General features: G+C 38.2%; 1 long non-coding RNA gene across 1 annotated transcript in view; it reads left to right on the top strand.

Moving 5' to 3' along the window:
- The first annotated feature begins 3101 nt into the window (after positions 1 to 3101).
- LOC309622620 overlaps positions 3102 to 13114 on the top strand; it is a 1071855-nt gene continuing 1061842 nt past the window's right edge. Inside the window, exon 1 of the long non-coding RNA XR_014241036.1 lies at positions 3102 to 12484. This is a non-coding gene — a long non-coding RNA (uncharacterized lncRNA). The remainder of the gene's footprint in view (positions 12485 to 13114) is intronic.

The raw sequence follows: 13114 nt of genomic DNA, 5'->3' as shown, positions 1-13114 counted from the left end.
GCAAGCTAAATGACACACCCACAGTTCCAAGGCCTATCATAAAGGTCAAAAAGTGGGCAGTGGCCCAATTCCTGGAAATCCCTACCACTTCCCCAAAATAGCTGGAATACGCCTCCCACTCATTAGCCTATGAACTTACCCACCCCCATAAAAACTGACAACCCCATACCCTGGTGCCACTCTCGCCTTCTGAGATGGCCCACACTCTGTCCGTGCAGTGTGTTTCTCTCTAAATAAATACACTTCTTACCTATCACCTTGTCTCTCACTGAATTCTTTCTGCGATGAGACATCAAGAAACTGAGCTTCATTAAGTTCTGAGACCAGGTGTGTGATCTCAATTAAAAGACCATGGATTCAAGTCCCAATCTGAGTTACATGGTTTCAACAGGACATGAATACAACCTGGTACTGTGAGGGTTCAGAACAAGCCTCCCCAGTATGTATCACTTTGCATGAGGATTATTTTGAGCTAAAGGCAATTGAGATCCTGTGGGTTAGAGACAAACCCCATCTTTGACCAGCCAGAAGAATTTAAATTGGGAATTTTTCCCAGAAAAGATTTATCACTGAAGATGAATTTTATATAAGTGGCCCCACCTAAATGGCAGGGCAAACATCTAATTACTAAACATCTGCTCTTCTTATCATCCTGTGAATAACCCTCCCTTCCTTAGAAGCCCCAGGCCCCTATTTTATTCCTTAGCTCAGGATGGCATATATGCTTCATTTTACATTTCTGTCTTGGAACCTCTCATGTATGTGGGGTTCCCATATGTACAAAATTAAATTTGATTTTCTCCTGTTAATCTGTCTTATGTCAATTTAATTCTTAGACCAGACAGAAGAACCTAGAAGGGCAGAGAAAAGTTTTCTTCCTCCCCAGCAGTTTTATCTTTCAAAGACCTCACAGCCTAGAAGGTAAAGCAGATCTTGTTTAAAGCATAAGGATTCTAAAGCAGATCTTGTTTAAAGCATAAGGATTCTATGTCCTTGCAAAATTGTTTGCATTTCTGCATCACTACTCTCCAATATATAGCAAAGGTCCTAAGACTGTCATAAAACAATTGGAGTTGAAGCTGATGTGCACTTTACACTGAGGAGTTCCAATAACAAAATCTATCTCAAAGTCCCAGAATGGAAGAGAAACAGACAATGAGAGGAATCTGGCAATATCCAATTTTTAGATGGCTTGTGATGGCAATGCTGAGGTAGAGAATGTAATAGTGGGGGGAAAAGCCTTCTGGGTATCAGGAGCAGAATTCCAGTCTCTAGAAACACTTGAAAGAAAACATGTACAAAATGATCCCCCCAATACATGAATTACCAAGCTAGGAAGCAAGGCAATAACTCAGAGATAGGAAGGCGAGAGGGTGACATAGCTACTTGAATCTGCATATGAGGTCAAAATGAGCCTAGTGTTAAACCTTATTCTCTTAAGCTACTAACGTCAAGCTACATGAAAAATCATGTCTTATTCACTATTATTTGTAGCTCCTTCATCAACTGAGAGGCTTGGAACAGAGCAGACACTCAATAACTATTTATTGAATAAGTGAAAGAATGAAATGACCCCAGCTCTGACAGGGGGATTTAGGAGCAAAAAGCTAAGTCAACCACAATACTTGTCATCTTTATGTAGCCAGGCCTTTTAATGACATTAATAGCTTTCACGAGGTCAATAAACATAGTGTGGAAAATTATTCCTTAATTTCTGCAAATTACTACCAAGAATTAAGTCATTCAATTACCCTTCAATGTGGCCTCAGGCTTCAATGTAATTCTAGAAGAATAGTTAGCAAAGAGCTTCCAAAGCTAATGCAAGCGATCTGGCCAAGATTCCTCCTTCAATAGAGCATCCTAAATGCTGCTTACCTACAGGCATAGGCTATTAGAAGAATAACATCCAAAGTAAAATTCATCCTATTGTGTTTGTCAAATTCCTTGTATTTCCAAAATTATAGCAATTGTCAGTAGCCCAATATTTACTTAGGTGCTCATTGAAGTATTTGTATCATATTGATAATGTTATCTATATTCTGGAAACATAAGTCCCAGTATGTTGTGATTTTTGTTAAATTAACATTTAGGTAGAGACCCCCGGGGTGTTCAATGGTGAGGCATAGTTCAACAAAGAATTCAAGGTAAAGTGAGATAGAGAAGGTTATTACTCACAGGTCCTGGAGGTACAGGGCATGCCTCCAGGGGTTACACAGGGAGGTCAAGGTAGGGTAAAGGTAGAGAGGGAGTTACAGGACCTGAAGCATATGCCTTTCTTAGGGTCTGCAGGCAGAGTGCTTTGGGGGTTGTTCCTGGACTAAGGCTGAATTGGTCAATTCAAATGCAAAAGAGCTGGGTTTTGGTAAGCTGCACAGGGGTCTTCATCTAAGGGGCACACAGGGGATGGAAATGGGAGGCAGAAGAGACCATCAGTGCAGGCTTGCAGAAGTCACACCAGGAACTTACACTTTCTTGTGACTCTGTTGGCTCTTATCTAGGAAATGCACTAGGGAGAGGCTAATGTCAGTTCAAGGCCCCTGCAATCTCTTTAGCCACAAAAAATGGACACCAAGGCAGCGATATTAGGAGTAGTTTAAACTCAACACCACAGATGCTTCCTTAGTTATGGCAGCTTCCTAAAGAAGATGAGGAGATGATCTGTGTTGTCTTGGACTGCAGTTTGTAATTTATCTAGATTTTAGTATCACAACATAAACTTCTTAGTATGTATTTTTTGTTGGAATCACAAAGGTTGAGGACACATTTAAAATGCATTATTGGGCTTCCCTGGTGGCGCAGTGGTTGAGAATCTGCCTGCCAATGCAGGGGACACGGGTTCAAGCCCTGGTCTGGGAAGATCCCACATGCCGCGGAGCGACTAGGCCCGTGAGCCACAACTACTGAGCCTGCGCGTCTGAAGCCTGTGCTCCGCAACAGGAGAGGCCGCGATAGTGAGAGGCCCGCGCACCGCGATGAAGAGTGGCCCCCGCTCGCCGCAACTAGAGAAAGCCCTTGCACAGAAACGAAGACCCAACACAGCCAAAGATAAATAAATAAATAATAAAAATAAAGGAATTCCTTTGAAAAAAAAATCCTTAAAATGCATTATTTGGTTATTGGTGAAACACTCCTTGATATTTTGATCAAATTTCTTTGACTGGTTATACTGATATGAGAAAATCCATGGTAGTTATGGCTACCGAGCAATTGATATCCTGGTTTCTACTTGCTGCATAATATCATAATAAACAGGAGATAATAAAGTTGTGATTACTATCATTCTCAGTGAGAATTTATTCCTCTAATAAAATGTTTAAAGACCAGGAAATTGAATAATTCTCTTTGATGTATTAAAATTATTCCTACATTGAAAATTACCATGTTTTCATTCAACAAATTTGTATTATGTGTCTACTAAGTGGCAGGCACTTAAGGGTGTAAGAGAGGAGAAACAGAGAGCATATTATCCGGAATGGTGGATTTTCAACAATGTTTAAGATCTGTTGAACATCATGGTCGTTAAAAACATGATGAAAAGATTTTAGAAAAAGCACTGTATAAGAAAATCTCAGACTTTGTTTTTCAAACAGCAGTAATATTTTACAAGGCATGTAGATAAGATAATCAAATTTTTAAAATCTTTTATTTTTATAATGTTTTACTCCCGACCAACCAACAGTGCCAGGTACTTATGAAACAGGAGGGAAGGGGGCAGGGCACAATCTTTAAAAGAATGACATAGCCCAAGGACACAACATAAACTGATTAGAACCAAATAGGTCCAAGATGGCTGATGAGTTGACTTCTACCAGACCTTGAGCCTTAGTATACACTCATTGTAACACATCAGCAAGCTAAACGACACACCCATAGGCATCATGACAGTTCCGAGGCAGACCATAAAGTTCAAAAAGTGGGCGGTGGCCCAATTCCTGGAAATCCTCACCTTCCCCAAAATACCTGGAATACTCCTCCCATTCATTAGCCTACGAAATTACCCATCCCAATAAAAACTGACAACCCCATACCCTGGTGCCACTCTCGCCTTCTGAGATGGCCCACACTCTGTCCGTGCAGTGTGTTTCTCTCCAAATAAATCCACTTCTTACCTATCACCTTGTCTCTCACTGAATTCTTTCTGCCATGAGACATCAAGAACCTGAGCTTCATTAAGTCCTGAGATCAGGTGTGTGACCTCAGTTAAAAGACTGTGGGTTCAAGTCCTAATCTGAGTTACATGGTTTCACTTAGACATTTTTGTTCCAGTCCTCCCCTGGGCTTGTTCCTCCCTCTGTTAGAACTGGGGTGATAGCTCTCATGACATTTTCCTATATCCCTGCACAAAAGTAAGTGTCATAAATACCAGAATAATTTTTTATGACATGGCATGTGTGTTGCCTGTTACCAAGGCACTAATCAAGTTTTCTTTTTGTATTATCTGTCCATTAACACATTCAGAATCCCTCAGAACAGAAGAAAAAGCAAACAACTAAAAGGCAGTTTATGAGTATATTTCATACTATAAATGTACAGTGCCATGAATATAGTACAAACCAATAAAAATCTTAAATAAATTAATGGTTTACTCCTTTAAGGAAGTTTTCAGTGAACACTTTTGAAAGATAAAAATTACTGAAATTCAATCATGTACATAGATATGGATTTTCTTATACTGAGTTTGCTTAGTATATGTTCTCACAACTCACAAGTTCCCTAGAACTTTTTGAATCTGTATTTACTGTTATTACTACATAACAAAGCATCAAGCTACTTGTGAAAGAGCATCAGACTAAGAGTCAGGGGTTCAGGTCTGTGCCCACTTGAGCATGTCTTTCACTTCTCTCCACCTAGTCTGTGATGGTTAATTTTACATGTCAATTTAACTGGGCTAATATGCCCAGATAGTTGGTAAAACATTACTTCTGGGTGTGTCTGTGAGGATGTTTCCAAAGAGATTAGCATTTGAATTGGAGAACTGAGCAAAGCATGTGGCCTTCCCCAATGTGGGTGGGCATTATCCAATTCCTTGGGGGCTCAAATAGAACAAAATGTGGCGAAAGGGCTAATTCCCTCACTCTCTCTTTGAACTGGGACATCCATCTTCTCCTGTCCTTGGACTTTGGCACTCCTCAAGCCTTTGGGCTCAGACTGAATGACACCAGCTTGCAGAGGGCAGTTGTCGGACTTCTCAGCCTCTATAATCACATAAAACAATTCCTATAATAAATCTCTCTTTCTCTTCTTTCAGCAGGATATATATCTCCTACTGGTTTGGTTTCTCTAGAGAACCCTAATATATAGTCCAAGGGAATAGTACTATTGACAGATGCATGCTCAACTTTCTTCCATTTCTAAAATGTTATGATACATCATGAGGCAACAGCTACTTCCTTTATGTTAGAAACTTTTAGTTATGACCTAGAGCATAAAGGTAGGATTTACTGAAATTAATCATCTGGTGCCTTCTTGATGTAATATAAGCTATTCATAGGAGTCATTTCTAGTCTCTGTCACATGCACAGTTCTAAATAGAGTTTTTCCTAATTGTCAGATATTCAAAGGGCTTCAGTAACATGGGGGCTGTGCAATTCTACCTGCAGTGCAATTTAGTCATCAATATTCTGGCCCGCTTTTTGAGGGTGTCCAAATGAACCTAGGCTTATTTTCCTTTATATCATTGTAAAGGATTGTAGGGCCAAAGTTTAACTTAAAGGATAAATACTCTCTCCTTTAAATAGAAAGTGATATTATAATTGTTGAGACACTTATCATGTTTGCTATCCCTATCAATTTTTTTTTATGTCGTGTTGAATAATCTTTTCAGCAATGACCCAGAGGACGATAAAGTCTAAACATAAAATTCGTAAGTTTATAGTTACATTGAGGATATAGCATTCATCCTGATGTAGATTCATAGCCTCAGATAATTGTAAAAACATTTACGTGAGAAAGCTTCTCAAGGATTCTTAACAGGCTATTTATGTGAGAAGCTATTGCAAAAAGTGACTCTACATGGCTCAGGACAATTACCTGATTCATATCAATGGAGGTGGAATAGAATCACATCGGAGGATGTAGCGCTACAATTGTTTGCACTGAAACCTTAGAGTCCTTCTCACCCTACTCCAAAGAGTGCCATGATGATTGACTATTTAGCTCAACACTAGTATCTGCTTTCCTCAAAATACTTAGGCATTCAAGATGTGATAATTTAACTATTTGCAAGTGTTTACATTCCTGTCTTTGACACACTGTGTCAAAGGGCTTGCTGCTCCCAGAATTTCCAGCTTGCCCTTCCTGCCTGAAGTCTTCTGCTGTCTCCCCATCCCTCACAAACACCCGCTTATCTTACTTCTCTGCCCCCATCTGCAATTAAGATTGTACACTCCTTTTCTTCTCCCCCTTCTCTTCCCATTAGTAGAAATAAAATCACAGCACTTGTACTTTACTGGATTCCTGCCTTCCTCTTCATAATGCAAGGCTCCCAATCCAGAAAAGGAACTGTGCCACCTTTCATAGTATCTAAGCCTAGCTCAACAGCTGGCACATGGCAGGCACTCAACTAATATTTCTGAATATCTTTATCCTATAAGTTGTAAAACTGAGACCCACAGAGAAGTAGCTTGTCTAAAGCCATTCAGCTGATTTGCTGACAGCTGAGTCTCCATTCTTGTAGGTTTATCTATCTTTCCACCTATCTAGGCCACATAAGGCAATGTAGTTGGCCCATGTACATTCCAGTTATTTCACTTATTCCATTTTCTTTTATCTTCTCTAAAATAATATCCTAAACAGACTTGCTCCCTGAACTCCTGTATACCAAAACTTAAAATCATCCACGGATGTACCACCTTTGCCCCTACTCCCTGGTGTGCTCGTTTTGCACACTTAAGCATCTTGCCTGTGCTCTCAGAGCTAAGGAATCTCCTTATTCTAATTGCCTAAGTGTCTGCCCCACGGCCATTAGCCATATAATCCCAAAGCAGCCAGAAAGCAAAATTTCACTTACCACATATTTTATCTTTATTGATACACAGTGTGATTATACCTCTGAAGAGGTAATGCTCCAGAAATATTAGGTATGTTCATATGAGATCCATGAGCCATTTCAAATGATAAAAAAAAAGTACCACTTTATGGAATTCGAACCAGTCCATTAACTTTGCATTGCATAGAACTCTCAGGTAGGATTTTTAATTGAACAGGCTTGAATTTTTTAGTGGCTATTTCTTCCTTTCTGTATTAAAATCTCACCCTTATTGCCTCTGAGTATACAAACATGATACATATACAAACACTCCACTTAATTAAAACCAGAAAGCCCATTCACTTAATTAGTTAGTATGAATAAAGCACCCTTTGGAAAAGATGCTACCAACTTTTGACACTTTAGGAAAGCTATTTAACAAGTAATGGCCAATCTTTGACTCTCTTTGGCTCTCTATAAATTGTGTTCTGAAACCTGTCAACATTTACATGCACACATACTTCAGATGCCACACAGGATTTTTAAAAAAATTGATAGCGTATATAACCAGAAACTGTCATTTGCCAGAAAAGAAAAACAAGTAAAGAAAATGTCTTGATTGTTCTTTTCAAATTTCCTCTGTCGTTTAATAATAAGACCTACTGAGAAATGAACATCAGACAAGCTTCTAAATACTTCACATGAACTACTGTGTCAGTTCTTACAACAGCATTACATGAGAATGTTCCCATTGTCTCCACATATAGATGAGGAAACTTAGGCACATACAGGTTAAGTAATTTGGGTAAGTTTTCATAGCTAGTAAATGGTAGAACTTCAATTTGCATCCAGGGAATCTTGATTTCAAAATCGATGCACTTATTCATTGATCTATATAAGCCTGTGAGTCAAATCAAGTGAGAACTGTGTATTTCATTTGAAAACATCTTTTCCCAGCTATGCTCAGGTATTTGTAATTACTCTAGCTATCTGTCCCATGACCATTACTGACAGAAATGCTGTCACTATTCAAAAGTGAATCTTTCTGGGATTCATAAATCTATTGGCTATTACTACTCAAACACTCTCTGTTATTGCTCATTTCTTTGCCTGATTTTAAGGAATTCATTGTATATATTTTTAATTTCCTCAATATTTTAGTACTATGACAGTTTAGGAATCTGCCCCAAATGAGAAAATTAGTAGACTAGAAATCTGAGAAAACCAAATAGCTTATAAGACACCCATGAGCTGAAGCTACATATTAAATTTGTTACAGCTACTCTTAGGAATTTATTAACAACTGTATCATTCAAAGTTTAAGCAGAATAGTGATCTGACTTTCCAGTCCATCATGCATTAGGAACAGAAACCAGAAGGAAATGAATGAGCAAAGTAAAAGTGATAACTTAGTACTAAAGAAGAAAGCCTGGCTACACAAAAACTGACATGGATTTATGTTATTACAATGTTTAATGATAAAGATTCAAAACAATGACCCATGTTATCAATAAAGGGTTAAAATGTGCTCAATCTCAGTAATTTAGAAAAAATAATATATTGCATAAAATAATATATTGTGGAAAAATGTAATTTAAATGGACTAAAAATTTTTAAATAGTTTAACTATGAGGAGAAATTTGTAAAAATTACATATATGACAAATATAGTTAAAAAAAACTTATCTAGATGAGGCATTACTATAGTTTCCTATGGTCAGATGAATTGCTACCAATTTGTGTGTTGTATATTGATCACAGAAAAATTTTATAGAGATAGCACTCTGCCTTTTAATTCTTTTTATTTTCCTCACAGAGTGTAGAATAATTTACTGTATATAAGCTAAAACAACTTTCTTGTCCCTCTCACCCATTACCATGACTTCCATCTACTCTGTCCATCACCTGAAGCTGAGTCAATCCTACTTGTAAGCTGTTTATTTGGAACTCTTTTTTTTGTTGTTGTTGTTCTGTTCTTAAATACTATGCTCTCTTTTGCTCATTTGTCTGCCTGGTCTTGATTACTCTGTTAATACCTGAATCTCCTCAGGAACGTTGCCATAAATACTAGGAATAAAAGTGAACCAATCAAGAGCCAAATTCTAATGGATAAGCATTAAGTGTCTACTGTGATAAAACTTTCCTAGGTGTTGTTGGGGATTTGCATATTGTGATAACACCTTACGTATTAGAAATATATAAAAGAGGCACAAGCAACCAGGAAACACATCATATTCCTCTATAACTGATTAATTTCTATTGGATAGGAATCTATTATTGACAAAGACAGAATTAAAGTAAGCATTCAATCTTTGGAAATAGGCAAGTCATTAAATTAATCTAGAGCATGTGATTAAAGCATAGACACATGATTAAATATTTCAAGTCAATTTAACTGCTAATGTGGAAAAGCTGTAAAAGTGGAAGGATGCTTCCTAAATGTCCAGGCAATACAAATACAGAAAGGATAAGAACAAAACAAACAAAAACCAAAACAACAACAACAACAACAAAAATGGCAGGGGGATGATAAAAGGCAAGATGAAGAGGAAAGGAAATCAGGTAAGAAAATTAGTGGAAAAATCTGAGAAAGGAGAAATAGAAGAGAATAGAATGAATCAAAGACAATTAGAGAGGAGAAATTAGCTTTAGGAAAAAGTAAATTCTGAGATATACATTTGGACCATTTACAATTCCATTTGGGGTGGGTTTAAACAAATGGCAAATGTCCATTAAATAACCTTGAATATTTTAACATTTTAGATCTAATAAGGTCAGGGAAGTAGTAAACTTATCTTAATTGTTGTCTTAAAAATTTATAATAATATACAAGTGTAACTGAGACATATATTAATGTGGTTTTCTCATATGCGTTTTAATGTGCATAACCCTCTCCTTTATTATCTAAAGTCACCTGAGTGTGAGAAGGATGAATTTAAAATTTTTAAACTGAAGTTCAAATAATAACAATAGCAATGACCAAAAAAACACTTTAAAAATATTTTAAAATTATTCTGTGCTATGTACTGTCTTCAATGCTTTGCATGTGCAATATACTGTAGATTGGCACATTCAATATCCATTTCAGCTTCCCTCTAGTGTGCGTTATCTGTGCTGAGAAGTTAAAATTACACTTTAGATCCTCTTATAGTTAGGATTCTAGATTTGATTTAGCATCCACCCGTCATATATTCTCATACATGATTTGAATTTGAAACAGCAAAGTGGGATGAGATGCAGAGTATGAGGTTCCATTTTGTTATCAGCAGCAATATGGCCCTGTGTTTAATGACCACTTGATTGGAAGACTACCTTAGTAATATTAACAGTTTCCTGATTGTGGCAAAGGAGAATAATTTTGGGGTAAACAACTTCCAGATTTTGAGCCCTGGAGCTGAATCCTGCAGTATGATTCTGAAGATTAAGAATTGTTCTGAAGTTTGGTCTGAAGCCAGTTCCTTTCCTTCAATGATATTTTTAGCCAGTAAATATCTGGCAATAAATCATTTTCTTTGTAGGTTTGGAAAAGTTGTCTGTGTTGTCTGCAACTAGACCCATCCAAATACATCATATGAGAAAGAAAGGGTTAACACATTCTCTGACAACCAAAGTAGAATTTTTCAAGTTCAAAGTGAAACAGTAGGCTTGATAGTCAGGTTTTCTCAAGAGACAAAATAAAATTCAAATTTATTTGCCTCTCTAATGTAATGATGGGGTTTAGGACATGCTATCCCAAAATATGGCACCTTGGCATATTGAAAATCTTAAACTGAAAGAATTTGAGAAAATAGCAAAAGCAGGAAGGTCACTCTGACCTCCCCCAACTCACCTTTCTTCCCTGAAAGCAAAAGATAAATCTCCATGTGAAAGGTACACTCCCTGTACTAGGAGAAAATAATACATTCTTATCACCAGAGAGAGGAAATTTGGGGCCAAGAAATCTGTACCAAAAAAACCCTTGTTAAATTTACCCTTATCTTCCTAGTTACCTCTTGACCATTTACTATCCCTAGCCCAAACCCCTTTGTCTTGTCAATTTTTCACAAATGTATCATTTCTTTGTATACAAGGTATAAGAGTTTCTTTCCCTGGTCACTATATTGCATCTTTATTCTCTCATGAAGGCCCCCATGTACATACAAAAATTCAATAAAATGTGTATACTTTCCTCCTGTTAATCTGTCTTTGTCAGCTTAAATTTCAGACCTGGCTAGGGACTCTGACATGGTCAAGTAAAACTTTTTTCTCCCCTGTAGTAACAAGAAGCAGACTAGACCACTTCCTGATAGAAAGAAGAAGAATAAGGTGTTGAAGAAGGGAAGAAACTAGTGTCCATAACAGCACTATGATTGATGGGAAAAGAAAGGAGATCCAAGTGAGAGACCCAGAGGTTGGAACCTATGTGTTTCAGTCTCCTTTCTCCATGTTTGATCCCAGAGTGGAGCATCAGGTAAGATCATGAAATGTAAAGGCAGGGCCTTTGTCTCACTTTACATCTGGAATTCTGGAAAGAGATTCCTTTGAAGTTTGCCCTATAATAAAATCTTGGGAGTGGGCATGTCAAAGAGATTCTTAATGAGAAGCTAATTAAACTACGAGGGGAAGAGTGTGGCTTTCCTGAGCACATGTGATATTGTGATTATAATAAATATATATTTGGTCTTTGTCCCTGTTCCTTACATAAAGCTCCTAAAACCCTTGGAATTTCCTAAGTGATAAGAGCAATAAAGATGCCTTTGTTATTCAACAAGTCCCTTTCAACCACACTTGAGTTTATGTTAATGAGATGACTTTTGGTAAGACCCTAAGGATCTGAGCTGTTTGCCACGGGGAACCAAACTCACGACTAGGTGGTTGGAACTTTTAGCTCCAGCTTCTCACCTTACCCCCTACCCCCCACCCCAATTCCAGGGAGGGAATTGGAGATGGAGGTTGAATCAATCACCAATGGCCAATGATTTAACCAATTATGCCTACAATATAAAGTCTGCTTAATAACCCAAAAGGACAGGGTTAGGAGAGATCCTGGGTTACTGAACACTTGGAGGTGCAGGGAGAGTGGCATGCTTGGGAATGGGCATGGAAGCTCCTCGCCCCTTCCCTTATACCTTGTCCTATGCATTTCTTTCATCTGGCTGTTCCTGAGTTATATCCTTTTATAATTAACCAGTAATCTAGTAAGTAAAATGTGTAAAAAATTAGTAAACAGGAACCTCAATTAAACAGAGCTGGGAGACCATACCATTGTATCCCCACAGCGATAGCAGAGCCCAAGAGGAAGAAAAACTGACTTCCTCTTCTTGCCTGGCAAGAGCTCAGCCAATGAGAGACTGTCAAAACTCAACCAATGGGGGCTTCCCTGGTGGTGCAGTGGTTAAGAATCCGCCTGCCAATGCAGGGGACACGGGTTTGAGCCCTAGCCCGGGAAGATCCCACATGCCGCGGAGCAACTAAGCCTGTGCGCCACAACTACTGAGCCTAAGCTCTAGAGCCCACAAGCCACAACTACTAAGCCCACGTGCCACAACTACTGAAGCCTGCGTGCCTAGAGCCCGTGCTCCACAACAAGAGAAGCCACGACAATGAGAAGCCTGCGCACAGCAACAAAGAGTAGCCCCACTCGCCGCAACTAGAGGAAGCCCGCGTGCAGCAACGAGGACCCAATGCAGCCAAAAATAAATAATAAATTAATTAATTAATTTAAAAAAACAAAACAAAAAAAAACTCAACCAATGAAAAGCCACTATACTTCAAACTTAATTCTTCCAATGGACTCTCTGTTTACTAAAGCCCTCCAAACTTCCTTTTTCCTCTAAAAGAGAATTCTCCTGTCCATTTTTACTGGGGACATTGCTTGCCATGTTTGCAGACCCCAAATTGCAATTCTTTGCTGATCCTAAATAAACTCAATTTTTTTTTTTTCCTGGAGAAATAACTGGCAGTCTATTTGTTTTGTTTTTCTGAGTTCTGTGAGTTACTCTAGCAAATTAAGGAAATCCAAAGTTGTATACAGGGGACCTCTGATTTATAGCTTGTCAGTCAGAAGCACAGGTAATAGCCTGGACTTGGTGACTGGCATCTGAATTGTGTGTGTGTGTGTGTGTGTGTGTGTGTGTGTGTGTGTGTGTGTGTGTGTGAGAAGGGGGCA

This window comes from Balaenoptera borealis (genome assembly GCF_965194805.1).
Source record: "Balaenoptera borealis genome assembly, chromosome: 2".
NCBI classification, from domain to species: Eukaryota; Metazoa; Chordata; class Mammalia; order Artiodactyla; family Balaenopteridae; genus Balaenoptera; species Balaenoptera borealis.
This window is presented reverse-complemented; position numbering and strand designations above follow the sequence as displayed.